General features: G+C 44.8%; 1 long non-coding RNA gene across 1 annotated transcript in view; it reads right to left on the bottom strand.

Annotated features, from left to right (window-relative positions):
* Positions 1-19,585, bottom strand: part of LOC141257966 (uncharacterized) — an 82,358-nt gene that overhangs the window by 39,283 nt on the left and 23,490 nt on the right. Inside the window, exon 2 of the long non-coding RNA XR_012318147.1 lies at positions 517-586. This is a non-coding gene — a long non-coding RNA (uncharacterized lncRNA). The remainder of the gene's footprint in view (positions 1-516; positions 587-19,585) is intronic.

Here is a 19,585-nt window from a genome sequence, read left to right as displayed (position 1 = left end):
TTACCACCACATAGTGCCCAAATAATGCCACATACAAGGCACAAATACCGCCACACCATGACCAAAGCACATAATACCACCACATAGTGATCAAATGCTACCAGATACAAGGTATAAATACTGACACACCATGAGACCACATATTACCACCACATAGTGACTGAATAATACCACATACAAGGGACAAATATCGTCATGTCATGACCAAAGCACATAATGCCACAACATAGTGACAAATAATGCTAAAATAATAAAAATGTAAAAAAGCTCTGTATATTGGGTCAGTGTACAGGTTATACAGTGATCACCAGTGATATTATACACAGGAGCTCTGTATATAGTGTACAGGTTATCAGTCATCACCAGTGACATTATACACAGAAGCTCTGTATATAGTGTCAGTGTACAGGTAATGCAATGATCACCATTAATATTATACACAGGAGCTCTGTATATAGTGTCAGTGTGTGTGTATAGGTAATACATATACTCAACATAGGTAATACACATACTCACCAGTGATGTCTCTAGGTGAAGTTCTTCATCTGCAGACCGATATATCCCATCTTCTATGCAGGACTTATCTCTGCAGAAAATAACATAGTTAGCTATAACTGATCACTTCCAGAGCACAATCCACACTTTTCCCAAGATTTCTACACTGCATGAAATGACAAAAAAAGAAACATAGCGCCGCACTACACAGTAACAGTGCTCCAGTGTCATTCTGTGCCTGCTCATCTGTCAGCAGACATATTTCTCTGATGGCAAAGATGTAGCAGAGCTGAAGACAGAAGACCCATGGATTACGTCGGAGCGAGGATTTTTTTTTATTAAAGATAGAGTCCCTTAGGCTACGTTCCTGCTTTTATGCGGCGCTTTAGACCGCTCGCGTAAAAGAAATGCCAAAGAAAGCTGGAAACGCCTTCCAGCAAAAGCTATGGATTTTGCTGAAAAGCGTTCAGATGCCGCGTTTTGCCACGTATTTTTGCACGGGCGCTTTTACTGCAAAAGCGGCCGCGCAAAAAGAATTGACATGCCAATTCTTGGCGTTTTTTTCGGCGCGCTTTCCCCATAGGCTACATGTTAACATGCCTCGGGAAAAGCGCGCTGAGAAAAGCGCAACGTCGGCATGCAGTAGAGATTTTTTGCGCCGCGTATGAACGGAGCCTAAATGGGTTTTGTGTTTTATTTTTAATTAAAAAAAAAATTTCTGTGTTTTTTTTCTATTTACTAGAAATTCATGGTGGCCATGTCTAATTTGGCGTGACAACATGAATTTCGGGCTTAGTACCGGCTGATAATACAAAGCTGGCCTGGTACTAACACTATTATTACCCAGGGTGCCACTCACCACCAGGGCCGCTGGAAGAGCCAGGTAAAGCGCCTGGAAATTTTCAGGGGTGGCTGCGGGCTGCGATTTTCAGTGTGGGGGGCCAAGAACACTTGGGCCTTACCATGCTGAGAATCCCAGCCCCCAGCTCATTTGTTTTATCTGGCTGGCAATCAACATATGGCAGGAGCACACACCTTTTCCTAAAAAAAAAAATATTTTAAATAAGTTTAAAACAAATATTCGGCTTCTCTGTCTTTTGATCGGCAGCCAAGGTAAAGCCAGGCAGCTGGGGGTGGCAGTACGTAGCTGTCCGCTTTATCTGCGGTGAGAATCAAAAATTCTGCAGAGCGCTACACCGTTTTTAAAAATGATTTCTTTTCACACTTCTATATGTCACAGACCCAACAGCCAATCACAGATGCTGTCAAAGAGGATGGGCGTCTGTGATTGGCTGTTTGAGTAATCTACAATCAGCCCATACATTCTAGTATGGTACTATGTATGGGCTGCTTTCAGGTTACTCAAGCAGCCAATCACAGACGCCCGTTCTCTGTGTCAGCGTCTGTGATTGGCTGTTGGGACTGTCACTCATATAGAAGTGTGAAAATAAATAAATAATAAAACAAAAATACAGCGCTCCGCAGAATTTTTGATTCTCAGCGCAGATAAAGCAGACAGCTACGGGCTGCCACCTCCAGCTGCCTGGCGATCAAAAGTCAGGAAAGCCCAATGTTTTTTTAAATTATTTAAAAAAATAATTAAAAAAAAAATACGTGGGTTCCCGCCATATTTTGATCGCCAGCCTGGTAAAAACCAGGCAGCTGGGGGCTGGGATTCTCAGCATGGTAAGGCCCAAGCATTCTGGGCCCCCCACGCTGAAGACGGCAGCCCGCAGCCACCCCTGGAATTGGCGCATTCATCATAGCACCATTTCCAGGCGCTTTATCCGGCTCTTCCAGCGGCCCTGGTGGGGGTGGCACGCTGGGTAATAATGGGGTTAGTACCAGCTTTGTATTATCAGCTGGCAGTAAGCCTGAAATTCATGGCGTCACGCCAAACTAGACATGGCCACCATGAATTTCTAGTAAACAGAAAAAAACACATGTAGGGACTCCATCTTTAATAAAAAAACAAAATCCTCGCTCTGACGTAATCCACGGATCTTCTGTCTCCAGCTCTGCTACATCTTTGCCATCAGACAAATACCCCTGCTGACAGAGATGAGCAGGCACAGAATGACACTAGAACACAGTTGTCAGAGAAGTGCTCAGCTGGCCTCCAGCCGCCGACCATGTTTTCCTGTGCGTTGCAAATAATGCATACTTTCAAACACATGCCTATTTTTGCAATGCAAGTCTACAGTACATTGCGTCTGCGCTGATTTACAACGGATCCGTTGTAACGCACAGTATAAACGCAATGTTAACCCAGCCTAACAGCAGCGAGAAGGGGAGACGGAGCCCTGGAGACCGCCAAGTCAGTCTACTGGTGGTACTATCATGCCCATTGCCCAGTATGTCCTCCCAGCCTTTGTGGTATTATTATGCCCATTGCCCAGTATGTACTGCCAGCCTCTGTGGTACTATCATTCAAGCTCACATGGCATGTCCTGCCAGCCAGCCACTGGTGGTAGTAGTACTAGCATGATAGTACCACAAAGGGCCGGCTCCAGGTTTTTCTGGGCCCTGGGAGAAAGAGTCTCAGTGGGCCCCTTTAACACATACCACGATTCATGATGCACAGATACCGCAGAGAAATATAAGTATAGTACAATGCAAAGATTTCACTTCTTATATTACATGAGTGATATCTATTATACTGGCCTCCAAAAAGTGCTCCATACAGAATACTGGTCCCCATATAACGCTCCATACAGAATACTGGTCCCCATATAACGCTCCATACAGAATACTGGTCCCCATATAACGCTCCATAAAGGATATTGGTCCCCATATAATGCTCCATACAGAATACTGGCCCCCATAAAATGCTCCGTACAGAATACTGGCCCCCATATAACGCTCCATACAGGATACTGGTCCCCATATAAAGCTCCACACAGTATACTGGCCTCCAAAAAGTGCTCCATACAGAATACTGGTCCCCATATAACGCTCCATACAGAATACTGGTCCCCATATAACGCTCCATAAAGGATATTGGTCCCCATATAATGCTCCATACAGAATACTGGCCCCCATAAAATGCTCCGTACAGAATACTGGCCCCCATATAACGCTCCATACAGGATACTGGTCCCCATATAACGCTCCACACAGTATACTGGCCCCCAAAAAATGCTCCATACAGAATACTGGCCCCCATATAATGCTCCATACAGAATACTGACCCCATATAACGCTCCATACAGAATACTGGCCCCCATAAAATGCTCTGTACAGGATACTGGCCCCATATAAAGCTCCATGCAGGCTGTTCCCCCCACATAATGCCCTATGCAGGCTGTTCCCCCCCTTATAATGCCCCATGCAGGATGTCACCCCCCTCCATATAATGCCCCATGCAGGATGTCACCTCCCCCATATAATGCCCCATGCAGGATGTCACCTCCCCCATATAATGCCCCATGCAGGATGTCACCCACCCCATATAATGCCCCATGCAGGATGTCACCTCCCTCCATATAATGCCCCATGCAGGATGTCACCTCCCCCATATAACGCCCCATGCAGGATGTCACCCCCCCATATAATGCCCCATGCAGGATGTCACCCACCATATAATGCCCCATGCAGGATATCACCCCCCCTCTCTTTAAAATGCCCCATGCAGGATGTCACACCCCCCTTTTATAATGCCCAATGCAGGATGTCACCCTTCTCTTTAAAATGCCCCATGCAGGATGTCACCCCCCCATATAATGCCCCATGCTGGATGTCACCCCCCCATATAATGCCCCATGCAGGATGTCACTCCCCCATATAATGCCCCATGCAGGATATCACCCCCCCATATAATGCCCCATGCCTCCATACATTAAAAAAAATAATAATCAAATACTCACCTCACTCCTCCTTACCTGCTGCCGCTGCTCAGGTCCGTACTCCAGCGTCGCCGGCGTCTTCCCGTTCTGCGCTGCCTGTGATGGCTCAGGGGAGGGCGCGGTGGAAAGACGTCACCGCACCCTCTGACCTGATATGTCACAGGGAGCGCAGAGCAGAAATACAGCGGATCTGCGGAGGCAGGAGGAGAGGTAAGTATCCGGCTGCTGGGCCCTGAGCAAGCGGGGGAGAAGGGCGGGCGCTGGCACCGCTCTCCTCCACCCATAGCCCGATTCATGCTTAGTATGTCCTGCCAGCCTCCTTGGTACTTTCATGCCCACCCAGCATGTCCTGCCAGCCACTGGTGGTAGTACATGCTGCTAGGCATAGTAACAGTAACGAGAGGTTGGCAGCAGGACAGGCTGGGCAATGGGCATGATGATAATCATGCCCATTGCCCAGTAGCATTTACTGACAGCCTCGGCCAGGGGTCCTCTCAGTCACCCCTCCCCCCTATCCCTTCCTCCCCTCCCGGCCCCTGCTTTTCATACTCATGCGTCGAGATGAGCTGCAGGCCTGCAGCCGCTGCCTAGGGCGACGGCGATTCCGTCCTCCACAGCGCGCACAGGAAGCAGTCCCAGGGCGATGATGTCATCGCCCTGAGACTGACCTCCTGGGCACGCGCCTGCAGAGGCGGCAGAGGGGCACTGCGGCAGCAGGCAGAGCAGGGAGACCGGTCTCCTTGCTGTGCTGCTGCAGAGGGCCCATCACTAATCATATTGGCAGTGCTGCCTATCTGATTAGCGAACCGGGGGGTCCTCTGTTCTCTGTACAGGGCCCAGTGGGTGTGAGGGCGGGGCTTAGGGGCATGGCCATCGGAACCCGGAGCGCACCGGGGGTTTTCCTGATCATACGGTGGGCCAGTACGCCCCTGCTCATAAGGGCACACACTGTGCAATTATCTGAGATTCTAGCGTGACCTCCGCAGGGAGGATGAGAGTGATACGTGGTGCAGAATACGTTGGTCTATAAGCAGGCATGCAATACATGGGGTGCAGAGAAAAAGGTTGCACTTGGGTCACGACCTGACTAAGGAGGCACGGTACCGTGTGAGGCTTATTCTCTTAGCTCCCCCGCCAACAATTTATATACAAATAAGATATTATACAGTGCTACATTATACAAGGTATAAAGGATGGTGCCCACATAAGAGTGCCATTCTTTAGCAACAAAATAACAGTGCCACTCAGAGCCAAAATAAATACGGCTATATAGTGTTCTCAAGATAGCACAATAGATTGCTCAAATAAATACTGTCATACAGTGCTCACATATTAACACTATGAAATGCCCAAATAAACACCACTTTACAGTTCTCACATGTTATGACCATACAGTGCCCAAATAAATACTACATTACAGTGCTCACATATTAACACTATGAAATGCCCAAATAAACACCACTTTACAGTTCTCACATGTTATGACCATACAGTGCTCAAATAAATACTGTCATACAGTGCTCACATATTAACACTATGAAATGCCCAAATAAATACCACTTTACAGTTCTCACATGTTATGACCATACAGTGCCCAAATAAATACTGTCATACAGTGCTCACATATTAACACTATGAAATGCCCAAATAAACACCACTTTACAGTTCTCACATGTTATGACCATACAGTGCTCAAATAAATACTGTCATACAGTGCTCACATATTAACACTATGAAATGCCCAAATAAATACCACTTTACAGTTCTCACATGTTATGACCATACAGTGCCCAAATAAATACTACAATACAGTGCTCACATATTATCAAAATACAAGGCACAAATAAATAGTACCGGACATTGTTCACATATTATCACTATACAGTTCCCAATACATAATCTAACAGTGCTATACAATGGCTAACTAAAAATACAATATTTAGACTGAGTCATGGTCATAACCTTGTCAATCATTCCTGGCACCAATATAGAAGCGGGAGGCTGATGGGACCCATGTGTAAATGCCCTGGGAAATGTCTGTGCTTCATATGAGGGCATCAGCACTATTATTTTGGGAGGCCTTGTTTCAGGGTTTAGATTGGGCCCAGTTACTTGCTGGCCACCTTCTTCGGAGCGGCTCTCCGTCACCCCTCACCACAATTCAGTAGACCCATACCAGCTATTACTGAAATTATTGATTGCCAAGTGTAACAGCGGAAAATAAATTATTGAAAAAAAATAAATAAATAAGCACGATGCTCCCCGATCCTCTGGGCGGCATGTAGACTTCTTTTTATAATTTTATAAACTTGTGTATTTATAGATTTGATGTCATTAATCATTAATGGTCCATTACTTATTATTCCTCTATGCAGTCCTTTCTCCAGCTCCGGTGTTATATACTTATTTTATATAAAAAAAGTTCCAGTTATTAGCTAAGGCTGAAAATAAATAAAGTTTTAGAGTCAGTAAAATATAAAAGCGGTATTTTATATTGGGATTTCTTATAGCAAACTCATCTTCTGCTTGTGAGTGCACGTTGCTATATAAGGACGCAGCCACCCAACCAACCCGAACCAAAGACACCCCAGTGACAGCCACATAGTCACTATATAGCTCTCACTGGCGGTAAACTGACCGTTTTAGGCAGCGGATGCAACCAAAACTCACTCATGTACTTGAAATCCCACCTACCCAGTTTTTTCATTGACTAACGTGGGCTAGGTTTCAACCACATCAGAAAAAGGTGATGAGTGAGCACATATATAATAGGTATCCGTTTGATCCCATGATCTAATATTGGCGATGCCAGGGGTTCTAGGGGAAGGAGAGGCTGCTCACACTGCTGTCCACCCTGTCTGATCTAATAATGAAGATACCAGGGGTGCAGCGGTAAGAAGAGGCTGCTCACACTGCTGTCCACCCTATCTGATCTAATAATGAAGATACCAGGGGTGCAGCGGTAAGAAGAGGCTGCTCACACTGCTGTCCACCTGTCTAATTGATCTAATACTGGAGATACCAGAGATCCTGAGGTAAGAAGAGGCTGCTCACACTGCTGTCCACCATGTGTATTTGATCTAATACTAGAGTTACTAGGGGTGTTGAGGTAAGAAGAGGCTGCTCACACTGCAGTCCACTATGTGTATCTGATCTAATACTAGAGATACCAGGGGTGCAGAGGTAAGAAGAGGTTGCTCACACTGCTGTACACCTGTCTAACTGATCTAATACTAGAGATACCAGGGGTGCAGAGGTAAGAAGAGGCTGCTCACACTGCTGTCCACCATGTCTTTCTGAGCTTATACTAGAGATACCAGGGGTGCAGAGGTAAGAAGAGGCTGCTCACACTGCTGTCCACCATGTGTATCTGATCTAATACTGGAGATACTAGGAATGCTGAGGTAAGAAGAGACTGCTCACAGTGCTGTCTACTCTATCTATCTGATCTAATACTGGAGATACCAGGAGTGCTGAAGTAAGAAGAGGCTCTTCACACTGCTGTCCACCATGTCTATCTGATATTATGCTGGAGATACAAGCAGTGCTTAAATAAGAAGAGGCGGCTCACACTGATGTCTACCCTGTCTATATGATCTAATACTGGAGATACCAGGGCTATTAAGGTACGAAAAGTCTGCTCACACTGTTATAGGTTATCTCTAAGTCATATCAGGAATATTCCTATGGCACATGCTCACAAGTTTCTGTGCTAATATTCTAGGACAGGTTTCTGTGTAACAAGACACTGACCATATTAATTGTGTAGTGTTTACCTCCCTAAACAAAAAATCTAAAATTGCTAATTAAAGGTATTTATAAATGTATTCATTAAGATTCCATTTAGTTATTTATTTTTTTCTATTCCCAGAGATCCCCGTTAAGGAAAAATTGCAAAACAATGAGATACATTTCTCAGAGTCCTATTTTATATATCCATATACTGTATGTGATACTGAGTTTGTATGTTTTCCCCGTATTCTTGTGGGTTTCCGCTGGGTTCTCCGGTTTCTTCCTACACTCCAAAGACATACTGATAGGGAATTTAGATTGTGAGCCCCGATGGGGAAAGTGTCGATAATGTCTGTAAAGCGCTGCGGAATTAATGGTGCTATATAAGTGAATAAAATAAATCAAAATAAATACTAGAGTAAAATAAGAGAAGCCAAAGAAGGCGGGGATAATAAAAGTGACGGTGCACTTGTGTAGAGCTTGAGTAAAGTACCTATATGCAGGCCTGGCGTCAGAACCCAGCGCACCCGGGCAAGTGCTGGGGCCCTAAGGAGATGGATGGGCCCACTTACCGTCGGGCACCCCTGCGCGCTATGGGACCCGTGAGCGGTGCGGTGCCGGTGCCAGCGCCCGCCACCCACCCCCGCTTGTTCAGGGCCCCTCTCCCCGTGCCTCCGCACCATCTCTGGTCTCTTCCGCGGCTGCTGCACTGTGACGTCTCAGGCCAGAGGATGCGGTGATGTCTTTACACCATGCTCGCTCCAGATCCATGACAGCGCAGAGCGGGAAGACGCCGGCGATGCTGAAGAGTCTGGAGCAACGGCAGCAAGTGAGGAGAGGTGAGTACTTGATTATTTTTTTTATATGTATGGAGTCATGGGGAATTATATGGGGGGGGGACAAGTGACATTCTGCATGGGGCATTATATGGGGGGAACAAGTGACATCCCGCATGGGGCATTATATGGGGGGGGATAGGTGACCTCCTGCATAGGACATTATATGGGGGGACAGGTGACATCCTGCATGGGGCATTATATGGGGGGGAGGTGACCTCCTGCATAGGACATTATATGGGGGGAGAGGTGACATCCTGCATGGGGCATTATATGGGGGGAGAGGTGACATCCTACATGTGGCATTATATGGGGGGAGAGGTGACATCTTGTATGGGGCATTATATGGGGGTGAGACGTTAAATCCTGCATGGGGCATTATATGGGGGGGAGAGGAAGAGATGGAGGAGAAAGAGCAAGTGAGAGAGAGGAGAGAGTGAGAGAGATGGAGGAAAGGGTAAGGGAGAGAGATGGATGAGACAGAGATATGGAGGAGAGACAGATGGAGGAGACAGAGCAAAGGAGGAGAGAGAGAGAGGGAGGAGAGAGAGAGAGGGAGGAGAGAGATAGAGGGAGGAGAGAGAAAGAGATGGAGGACAAAGAGCAAGGGAGAGAGAGATTGAGAAGAGAGAGGAGAGAGTGACAGAAATGGAGAAGAGTGCGAGGGAGAGAGATGGAGGAGAGAGAGAGATAGAGGAGAGATGAAGGAGAGAGAGATGGAGGAGAGAGAGATGAAGGAGAGAGAGAGAGGGAGGAGAGAGAGAGGGAGGAAAGAGAGAGAGGGAGGAGAGAGGCGGGAGGAGAGAGATAGAGAAAAGAGAAGGAGGGCGGAGGGAGAGTGAGATTTTTCATTCTCAAAAGTTGGATTTCACAATGATTTCAATGGGGTCCATGTACTGGATCAAGTTCGGGTACAGTTTTGGTACCCGAACCAAACTTTGGACTAAAGTTCAGTTGGGTACCAAAACCTGAACTTCCACGGGTCTGCTCATCCCTTGTCATGCTAGGTATGGGAAGAAAACAGCGTACGACAACGGGAAAAGGGGGAAAGCCCAGAAACTAGGGAAAGGGGGAGTGGAGACCCCTAAGCAGATCTAACAACACCATGACTCCCTTATCGTTCTTAAATAGGTTCCACACCTATCGCCAAGCAGGATACCTTAGCCCTGGCTGACCCTAGAGCTAGGCCCTAGGTAGGGAGGGGGAGGAGTTAGCACTAGTCGGCCCCACTGCAACTAAAGACAAACAAGGGAAACAGACAAGGAGATACACTTAGCTTTGAGGAGACACCAGAGAGAACACAACTACAATCCATAAAGGAACTCCAAGAAGAATATCGCTGACTGCTAGAACTCCAGACCTGAACAGAGGAATTTACTCTATCACCAGCAACTCTCTTGAGAAACTGAGTATATTTAAAGATCCAGAAAGGGTGTGTTAATTAGCAGGCGATCGTGGAGATCACCGCTGGGTGCTAGAGTGGGAGGGATGATGAAAGGATCAAGAAGGTGTCTGCAAGGCCAAGTGCAGCGACCTTCTACAGCCGGATCCAGAATGACTGTATGTCAAGCCTGACACACCCGTGACATCCCTAGTTCCTAATCCTTTAACTGGTTGGGATGCAATACTACATTTCACCTCTAGTAGCCACTAGTGAAAAATTTGATTACCTGTCACAATCACAATAATAGTCGATCATTAGTGATCCAGTTCTCAATCTACGTCCCATTAGTTTACACAGTCTGTAAAATTGCCCTCCAGGAGGAGACTGGTATCTTTGTCCTGCCTACCACTGTTCTCCTACACATGTGCAGACTTCCATTTCTTAAGGGGACTTATTTTCAGTCAATGTCTATGGCACCTAGGTTTTGTAAATGCCTCCCCCATCCCCCATATCAATCTGTGGTTTTGCAACCACTGAGTTCCAATACTGTGCTATGGTCCACAGTTACAAATGTCTTTATAATAATTCCGATTGTTGGATGTCAGTTGATGTTGAACCCCACCGGTGAAGAGGTCAATATAGTAAACCTGGAAAACCCCTACAATGCATTAAGTTTATGGCTGCTAATTGTCATCATGTAGTTGATGGCGAAATATAACAGGTACAGTCTAGGGGTACGGGAGACATTTGAGCTGATAAAAGCTGAGTGTGCATGGTGATAGATAGCGGCTCTGTAAGACTAAACTTACCTTGTGGCCGGAGTCTGTAGAGCAGAGTTACTGTACATGTCCAGACTCTCTGACCAGGTCTATGCAAAAGTATGAAAAGTGATATAGCAATGTGAAATTCAGGCCAACACTCCCTTTTTCCATAAAAGTCAGCACTTTATTTAATCCATATAAACACAACCAAATTTAAGTGGCTTCGTACAAAAATAGCACATGAAAAATGTACAAATGCCATCAGCAAAACGTACTTCAACCAGACGGCAACGCGTTTCTGAGCTCTACGTTTCTTAGTTTGAGCCTGAAAAATTCCACAATACTTAACACAGGATATCTGAGTTCGCAGATTCGTAACACTCAGGTTAAAATGTGCATAGACAAAATATATAGATAAAACCTGTAAAAACCACAATGTGGATAATGCGGATAAACGAACCATACAATAAAGTAAAAACAGGAGCCGAGGCTGTAAGTGCGGGGATTTCTGTGCTTGGGGATCATACTCGATACTGGATAAATTGAGATGTTTTGAAAATGTTGTATCCATTATTTTATCATTTGCAGATCACTAACACGTCTCTCCGACCTGTGATTTCCATAGTTCCACGACTTTTCCGTCTTATGCTCAGAGGTCTAGTATTAACCCCTTTACCCCCAGGGTGGTTTGCACGATAATGACCAGGCCAATTTTTACAATTCTGACCACTGTCACTTTATGAGGTAATTACTCTGGAACGCTTCAAATGGATCCCGCTGATTCTGAGACTGTTTTTTCGTGACATATTGTACTTCATGATTGTGGTAAAATTTCTTTGACATCACTTGCGTTTATTTGTGAAAAAATAAGAAATTTCGTAAAAATGTAGAAAGTTCTGCAATTTTCAAAATTTTAAATTTTATGCCCTTAAATAGAGATATGTTACACTAAATAGTTAATAAATAACATTTCCCACATGTCTACTTTACATCAGCACAATTTTGGAACCACATTTTTTTTTTTTAGGGAGCTATAAGGGTTAAAAGTTGACCAGCGATTTCTCATTTTTACAATTAAATTTACAAAAACACTTTTTTAAAGACCCCATCACATCTGGCGTGACTTTGAGGGGCCTTTATGATAGAAAATACCCAAAAGTGACACCATTGTAAAAACTGCACCCCCCAAGGTGCTCAAAACCACATTCAAGAAGTTTATTAACCCTTCAGGTGCTTCACAGTAATTTTTGGAATGTGGAAGAAAAAAATGAACATTTAACTTTTTTCACAAAAATGTTACTTTAGACCGCAATTTTTTTTATTTTCGACTTTTTGAATGTAAAATTTGCTTGAAAAATTAGCGGACACCATGTTGCGTTTGGGGAGCCCCCGATGTGCCTAAACAGTGGAAACCCCCCACAAGTGACACCATTTTGGAAACTAGACCCCTCAGGGAACTTATCTAGGTGTGTGGTGAGCACCTTGAACCCCCAGGTGCTTCACAGAAGTTTATATCATGGAGCTGTAAAAATAACATTTTCACATTTTTCCAACAAAAATGTTTTGCAGACCCCAATTTTGCATTTTCATAAGGGTAACAGGAGAAATTGCACCACGCGATTTGTTGTGCAATTTTTCCTGAGTAAGCCGATACCCCATATGTGGGGAAAAAACACTGTTTGGGCACACGGCAGAGTTCGGAAGAGAAGGAACGCCATTTGACTTTTTGAATGTAAAATTTGCTTGAATTAGTGGACGCCATGTTTCGTTTGGGGAGCCCCTGATGTGCCTAAATAGTGGAACCCCCCCCCCCCAAGTGACTCCATTTAGGAAACTACACCCCTGAAGGATTTTATCAAGGGGTATAGTGAACATTTTGAACCCAGAGGTACGACACAGAATTTGAAAACATTAGGTCATCATATTGAATAAGTTGTCATTAGTCTTGAGTGCAAGTGCTCGCTACTTGAGTTTGCATCGGGTACTCAGGTATGGACCATGTATGGCGGGTGCTCAAGTGACATGCTCGAGTCCCCGCCCGCATGTTTCATGGTTGTTAGTCACCCAAATAAAAACATGTGGGGATCGCTTGTGCATGACAGGCAGTCCCAGCAAGGTTTTTTTGGCTATATAACAGCTGCAAAACATTTGAGGCGGAGACTTGAGCATGTCACTCGAGCACCCGCTATACTCGGTGCATACCCGAGCACCCGATGCAAACTCAAGTAGCGAGCTCTTGTGCGCAACATTAGTCGCCATATAGACAGTATTTTTTTCTTTACTTCTGAAAAAATCCCAACCCCAACCCTAATACAACCACAACCCTAGCCCAAACTCAACCTTAGCTCAACCCTAACCCTAGCCCAACCCTAACCCTAGCTCAACCCTAACCCTAGCTCAACCCTAACGCAACCCTAACCCTTGCCCAACCCTAACCCAATCCTAGCCTAACCATAGCACAACCCTAACCCTAGCCCTAGTACAACCCTAACCCTAGCACAACCCTACCCATAGCTCATTGTTACCCCTAGCCCAACCCTAACCGTAGCTCCACCCTACCCCAACACTACCCCTAGCCCCACCCTAGCTCAACCCTCACCCTAGCCCAACCCTAACCCTAGCCCAACCCAAACCCTAGCACAACCCTAACCCTAGCCCAACCCTAACCCTAGCACAACACTAACCCTAACCCTAGCACAACCCTATCCCTAACCCTAAAGTTTATTTTTTACGCCATTCCTCGTGCGGTATAAGTGATTAGACAACTTTATTTTTCGGGTCGGTGCAATTACAGGGATACTAGATTAATATCAGGTTTTTATGATTGAGAGCTGTCACACACTAAAAAACCCTTTTTTTTTGCAAAGACTAGTTTTTGCATCGCAATTTTTTGAGAGCTATAATTTTTCCATATTTCGGCCGACAGAGTCATGTGATTTTTTTTTTTTTTTTGTGGGACAAGTTGATGTTTTTATTGGTACCATTTTTGGGCACATTACATTTTTTGATTGCTTTCTATTTCGATTTTTGGAAGGCAGAATAAACAAAAACCAACAATTCACGAATTGTTTTTTGGTGTTTTTTTATGCCGTTCTATGTGTCGTCAAATTGATAAGGAAGCTTTATTCTTCGGGTCAGTACGTTTACAGCGGTACCACAGTTATATTTTTTTTCACGTTATGGCACTTTTACTCAATGAAAACTATTTTATAGAAAAAAGAATTGTTTATGCATCGCTAGAGAGCTATAAATGTTTTATTTTTCTGCCGTTGGAGCTGTATGGTGGCTTGTTTTTTGCGGGATAAGATGACGTTTTCAGCGGTACCATTTTTATTTACATTTGTCTTTTTGATCTCGTTTTATTCCATTTTTTGTTTGGTGGTATGATGATAAAGCATCGTTTTATGTTTTGTTTTTTATTTTATTTTTTTACCCTGTTCACTAAAGGGGTTAACTTCATCACCATCCCTGTGCTATGCAGCCTGTCAGCGCTGCACAGGGAAAAGTTACTTTGGTCACACGTGGCGCATGACCAAAGCAACTTCCTGCCTTCTGATGACCCGGATGTTGTCATGATGACATCGGGTCACCATGACAACATCTGGGACCGGACTCAGACGCTGCGGGATGCCGGCAGAGAAGGTAAGTATCGCGCTAACCTCCTCTTGCCACCAGAATGCTGCGATCGATTTCAATCACAGCATTTCTGGGGTTAATGTGCAGGGAGCGGTGCGGGACCGTTCCTTGCACATAGCACCGGGTGTCAGCTGTGACAATCAGGTGGATGACTTGATATCACGACCTCCCCAGGAAAAAGACAATAGGCTCTAGCTACAGAGACCTTCAAACTCTCTGTGTCACTCCCCCTACTGCACCCCTGGTGGAGCCCAAGTCTCCATCCCTGTTATTTCCCAGCTAAGAGCTCCCAAAACTAAAATGGGCCATATGTTCTTACTGGACAGTCCTAGGGAGCCCGTTCTGGTGTCATTGGACCCAGCCGGGCCCCTGCTACGCATGGATGCTAAACATCAGAGTCCTAGGGGCCCCTGCAAGGCTGTGCTGGGTATCTCCTTTCCTTACGCTGGACTATGTTTAAAACTAGGGTTACAATCCGCATCCCCTCAGGTCTATTTTGTGTATCACTGAGATTAATCTTTTCCCCATAACTCGCTGTTGAATTATGTTTCTTGAATAGGCACATGGCGTCAGGGGAAGGGACATCCTGTGTAGCTTGCAGCTGCTGTGAGAATTCTCACTCTTCGCTTCTTCAGCTCCTTCCTTTGCAAGCTGCAGTGTCAAATTTTCATATGTGGAGCTTCGTAAAACCCGCCTGCCAGTGCACAGTGATCGACAGGGGTTTACCTTGAATATCTTCACACCATTGTTCCCTGTAAAAAACAGAAAATAAATAAGCTAATTTATACTCACCTAACACCTAATCCCAGAAGCCGCTGTCAACTGTAAAACAGCAAAAATAAAAAACAACCATATCCCTCACCTATCCAAAGTGATGAAATAATCCGTAGTGTCCTACGATGATCTAGATGACTTATACTAGTATAATTTTCAAACGGTGCCACTCCATAATGTACACATACTACAATGTGAAGAGTGGCAACTATTGACCGTATAATGGCAAAATCGCAAGATAAACATAAACAACCGAAGCAACCACGATCAAAGGCCGATCTACATCATAAAAAATTGTTTTATTAAATATTCAATTTTGTTAAAAATTATCACATGCAGATAATTGGTGCAAAAAATGGTGCAAAACAACATACAGTGTGTAAAAAAATTCTGCCGCTATATGGGACACGCAGGACCCAAATTGTACAGCCTAGTAGATATTAAGTGATCATCCAAGTAGCATAGTATTTATACACAGGCCAATGTGACCCGATTAGTAAAAAGGCTCATATAGTCAAAGTTTGTTAGGTCAGAGAAACAGACAATGTTAATACATTCCTCAAAATAATATTACGGGTATAATGAGCCACCATATATATATTTACATGTGTATAACAACAGTATATATATGTGTCAACAGTATATAGACATACAATATATTGTACATGACAACAGGCTCACACTGACACAAGTAATGTGTAGCAATCAGCTGCCGTGAGAGAGTTCACAGGAGTTCATCAGCTGATGAAACCCGGTAACCTCACTTACGGCACCGCCGCTGCGTGAGAACTGTCTCACGCCGTAGCGGTGCCGTAAGTGAGATCACTGGAGCTCATCAGCTGATGAACTCCTGTGAACTCTTTCACGGCAGCTCAGCGCTATACACTGCAGGAGTGATTACACAGCGGCGTCTGCTCTGTAACAGCAGGCATAGGCTGATGGGAGTAGTACTCTCATCAGCTGATGCCTGTGACCTGTGGTAAGCTTTTTACGACTGGTCACAGTCACAGCTGCGGGCTCACACTGTCATCTGACAGAGTGAGCCCGTAGTTCTAACCGATCAGAGCCCCTTTTTCCCACGCTGTCATCTGCGTGGGAAACCATGGATGTTCGGGGGCCCCATTCATATGAATGGGGTCCTTGTTCCGGGTCAAGTACTGTTCTGGAAACCGAACCAAACTTTTAATAGATATTCGGATATCCACGGGTCCGCCCATCACTAGTAAATAATCCTACCAAGTTATGACCACATAATGCCACCACATAATGCTAAAATAATGCTACCATACTGATCATTACCATCATGACTGTACTAAGACCAATATTACAATCAATACCACAATATGAGACAATAATCAATAAATACAGCCAGATCATAACAACATATCACCAACATGTACTGTAGTGATAATATACCATACTGATTATTAACAGTATAAACACTGATATTATCACTGTGCAGCAACCATGTAGTGGTATAATTGCATATATCAATTCCAGTGCTCTGCATACTATATACAGTACAGAAAAATCTTTAAATGAGAAGGTGTGTCCAAACTTTTGGTCTGTACTGTATGTGCATAGTGTGCTGGTAATTGTACAAATATATGTATATTAAGTCATCTACCATCTCTCTGATCATAATTGTTCACTTTCCCTTTTCTTTTTCATTCAGCCCACACCACCATAACCACTTCTTCCATCCATGACTTGTAATTCACGTCACCTCATCGCGTCTGCTGTATGTAGAGTCAGGGTGTTGGAGACCGGAGCAGCACACCCGGGGAACAGGAGCGAGATGAGTATGTTTTTTCTGCATGTATATATGAGTCTATGTGGGGGCTCGCACTGTATATACAAAGGCTACGTGGTGGCTCAAACTGTATTTAGGAGGCTATGTGGAGCTCACACTGTATACAGGAGGCTATGTGCGGCCTCATACTGTATATAGGAGGCTATGAGGGTGCTCACAGTATATGTAGGAGGCTATGATGGGGCTCACAATGCATATAGGAGACTATGTGGGGGGCTTATGCTGTATATGGGAAAATATGTGGGGGCTTATACTGCATATAGGAGGCTATATGGGGGCTTATACTGTATTTAGGAGGCTATGTGGGGGCTCATACTGTATAAAGGGACTATGTGGGGCTCATACTGTTTATGTAGGGCTGCGTGGGGGTTCATACTGTATATAGGAGGTTACCTAGGGCTCATACTGTATATAGGGAGGCTATGTGTGGGCACATACTGTATACAGTATATGGGGTTATGTGGGGTTCATACTGTATATAGAGTGGCTAAGTGAGGGCTCATACTGTTATAGGAGGATATGTGAGGCTCAACCTCTATATAGAGAGGCTATGTGGGGGCTCACACTGTTTATAGGGGGCCATATGGGGGCTCATACTGGATATAGGAAGCTATGTGAGGGTCATACTGTTTATAGGGTCCATGTGGGGGCTCATACTGTTTATAGGAGGAATTGTTCAGGCTCATACTGTTTATAGGAGGATATGTGAGAGCTCACACTCTATATAGAGAGGCTATATGGGGGCTCATACTGTTTATAGGGGGCTATGTGGGGGCTCATCATGTAAATAGGAGGCTATATGAGGGCTCATATTGTATGTAGAAAGTCTATGTGGAGGCTCATACTGTATATAGGGGACTATATGGGGACTCACACTGTATATAGAGGGGCTATGTTGGTCTTATATTATATGTAGGGGGCTGTGTGTGGGCTCATACTGTATATAGGGGCAGTTTTCAGGCTTATACGGTAAATAGGGGAATGTCAGCAAACTTAAATATTAAGTGAAAATTAGAGTTGAGCCACCCCCGTAAGGTTCGAGTTCGGTTCGTCGAACGCCCGTATGTTCGCCGAACTGTTCGTCGAACTGTTCATGGAACACCGTCGAACACCGTTAAAACCAATGGCAGGCAAACAAAAACACATAGAAACACATAGAAAACACATAGAAAACACATAGAAAACACTTCAAAGGTGTCCAAAAGCTGACAAACTGCTCAGAAGACACAACTAACACATGGAAAAGTGACAAGTACATATAGTCATGCAAAAAGAAAAGAGGTTGAGGAGTAAAAGGAGGGGGAGACACAGATATAGGCATGTAATGCCCTTCTAAAACCAAAAAAGTGCGAAGCTGACACGGCCAGTCCGTTCTTGCCCATGCGACCTCCGTGTCGCCGGGTTTGTGCCAGAGCTGCGGTGGACCCTGATGGCCAGCCCCCTTCTCCCAATACTGGTGCCTGTCCGCTGGTGGGTCGAGCGAGCCCCCCTGCGGTGGAGGCAGGTCTAAGCTTTTTAATTTAAATTGTCTCTCTAATTTGAATGAGTACACTTTAAATCCTTTTACAAGGATCTATTGGAAGGCAAGTCTGATGCCAGCAGCCGCGGGAATTACAGCTCCAGTAGCGTCCACTAAAGCTGCTGCAGTTAAAAAGCTTTTATAAGGATCGAGCTTGGCGGTCCACTTCAAGGCGTCCTACCGCCAGTCCCAGCCCCTGTGGCTTGGGGTGCCTCCCGATGCTCTTCACTGAGTGTCCCGGGGGCCCGAAGCATTTCCTTTGAAAAAATTAAAGTGTCCAAACTACAGGTGGTGTAGCTTGCTTAACAGCCGGGATAATCCGCTGACTAGCAGACACTGCTACTAGGCACAAAGTATTTCCTGGGCTAGATGCAGTTAAAATTTTGTAATTAGATACTCTCGTTAGATGCTGAGAAAGCATTCCATAGAGTCTCCTGGCATGCCTGGCCCTCACAGGGTATCAAATACTTAGGAATTCCTATTCATAGAGACCTCTCCCGTCTATGTTATCTTAATTTTGGGCGCTTTATTGAACAACTCCATACAGACCACGGTTGGCAAGTTAGAACTGTAAGATTCACTACGTGAACCACTGGAGCTTTGTGGAAAAGCACATGTACACTGTGTTCCAAATTATTATGCAAAAAGTGTTTAGGAGTGATAAGGTAAGAATTTTTTTGTTTGTCAGTTAAACTCATTGATGGTGATGTGTGTCAGGGCTCTTTATATCACTGTATGCAATTGCAGACACCTGTGCTAACTAGTTTGGCAGGTGTGTCCAATGAAAGGC

The sequence above is a fragment of the Phyllobates terribilis genome, unplaced genomic scaffold (genome assembly GCF_046119375.1).
Source record: "Phyllobates terribilis strain yellow unplaced genomic scaffold, ASM4611937v1 Scaffold_3__8_contigs__length_932513732, whole genome shotgun sequence".
In the NCBI taxonomy this organism is placed as follows: Eukaryota; Metazoa; Chordata; class Amphibia; order Anura; family Dendrobatidae; genus Phyllobates; species Phyllobates terribilis.
This window is presented reverse-complemented; position numbering and strand designations above follow the sequence as displayed.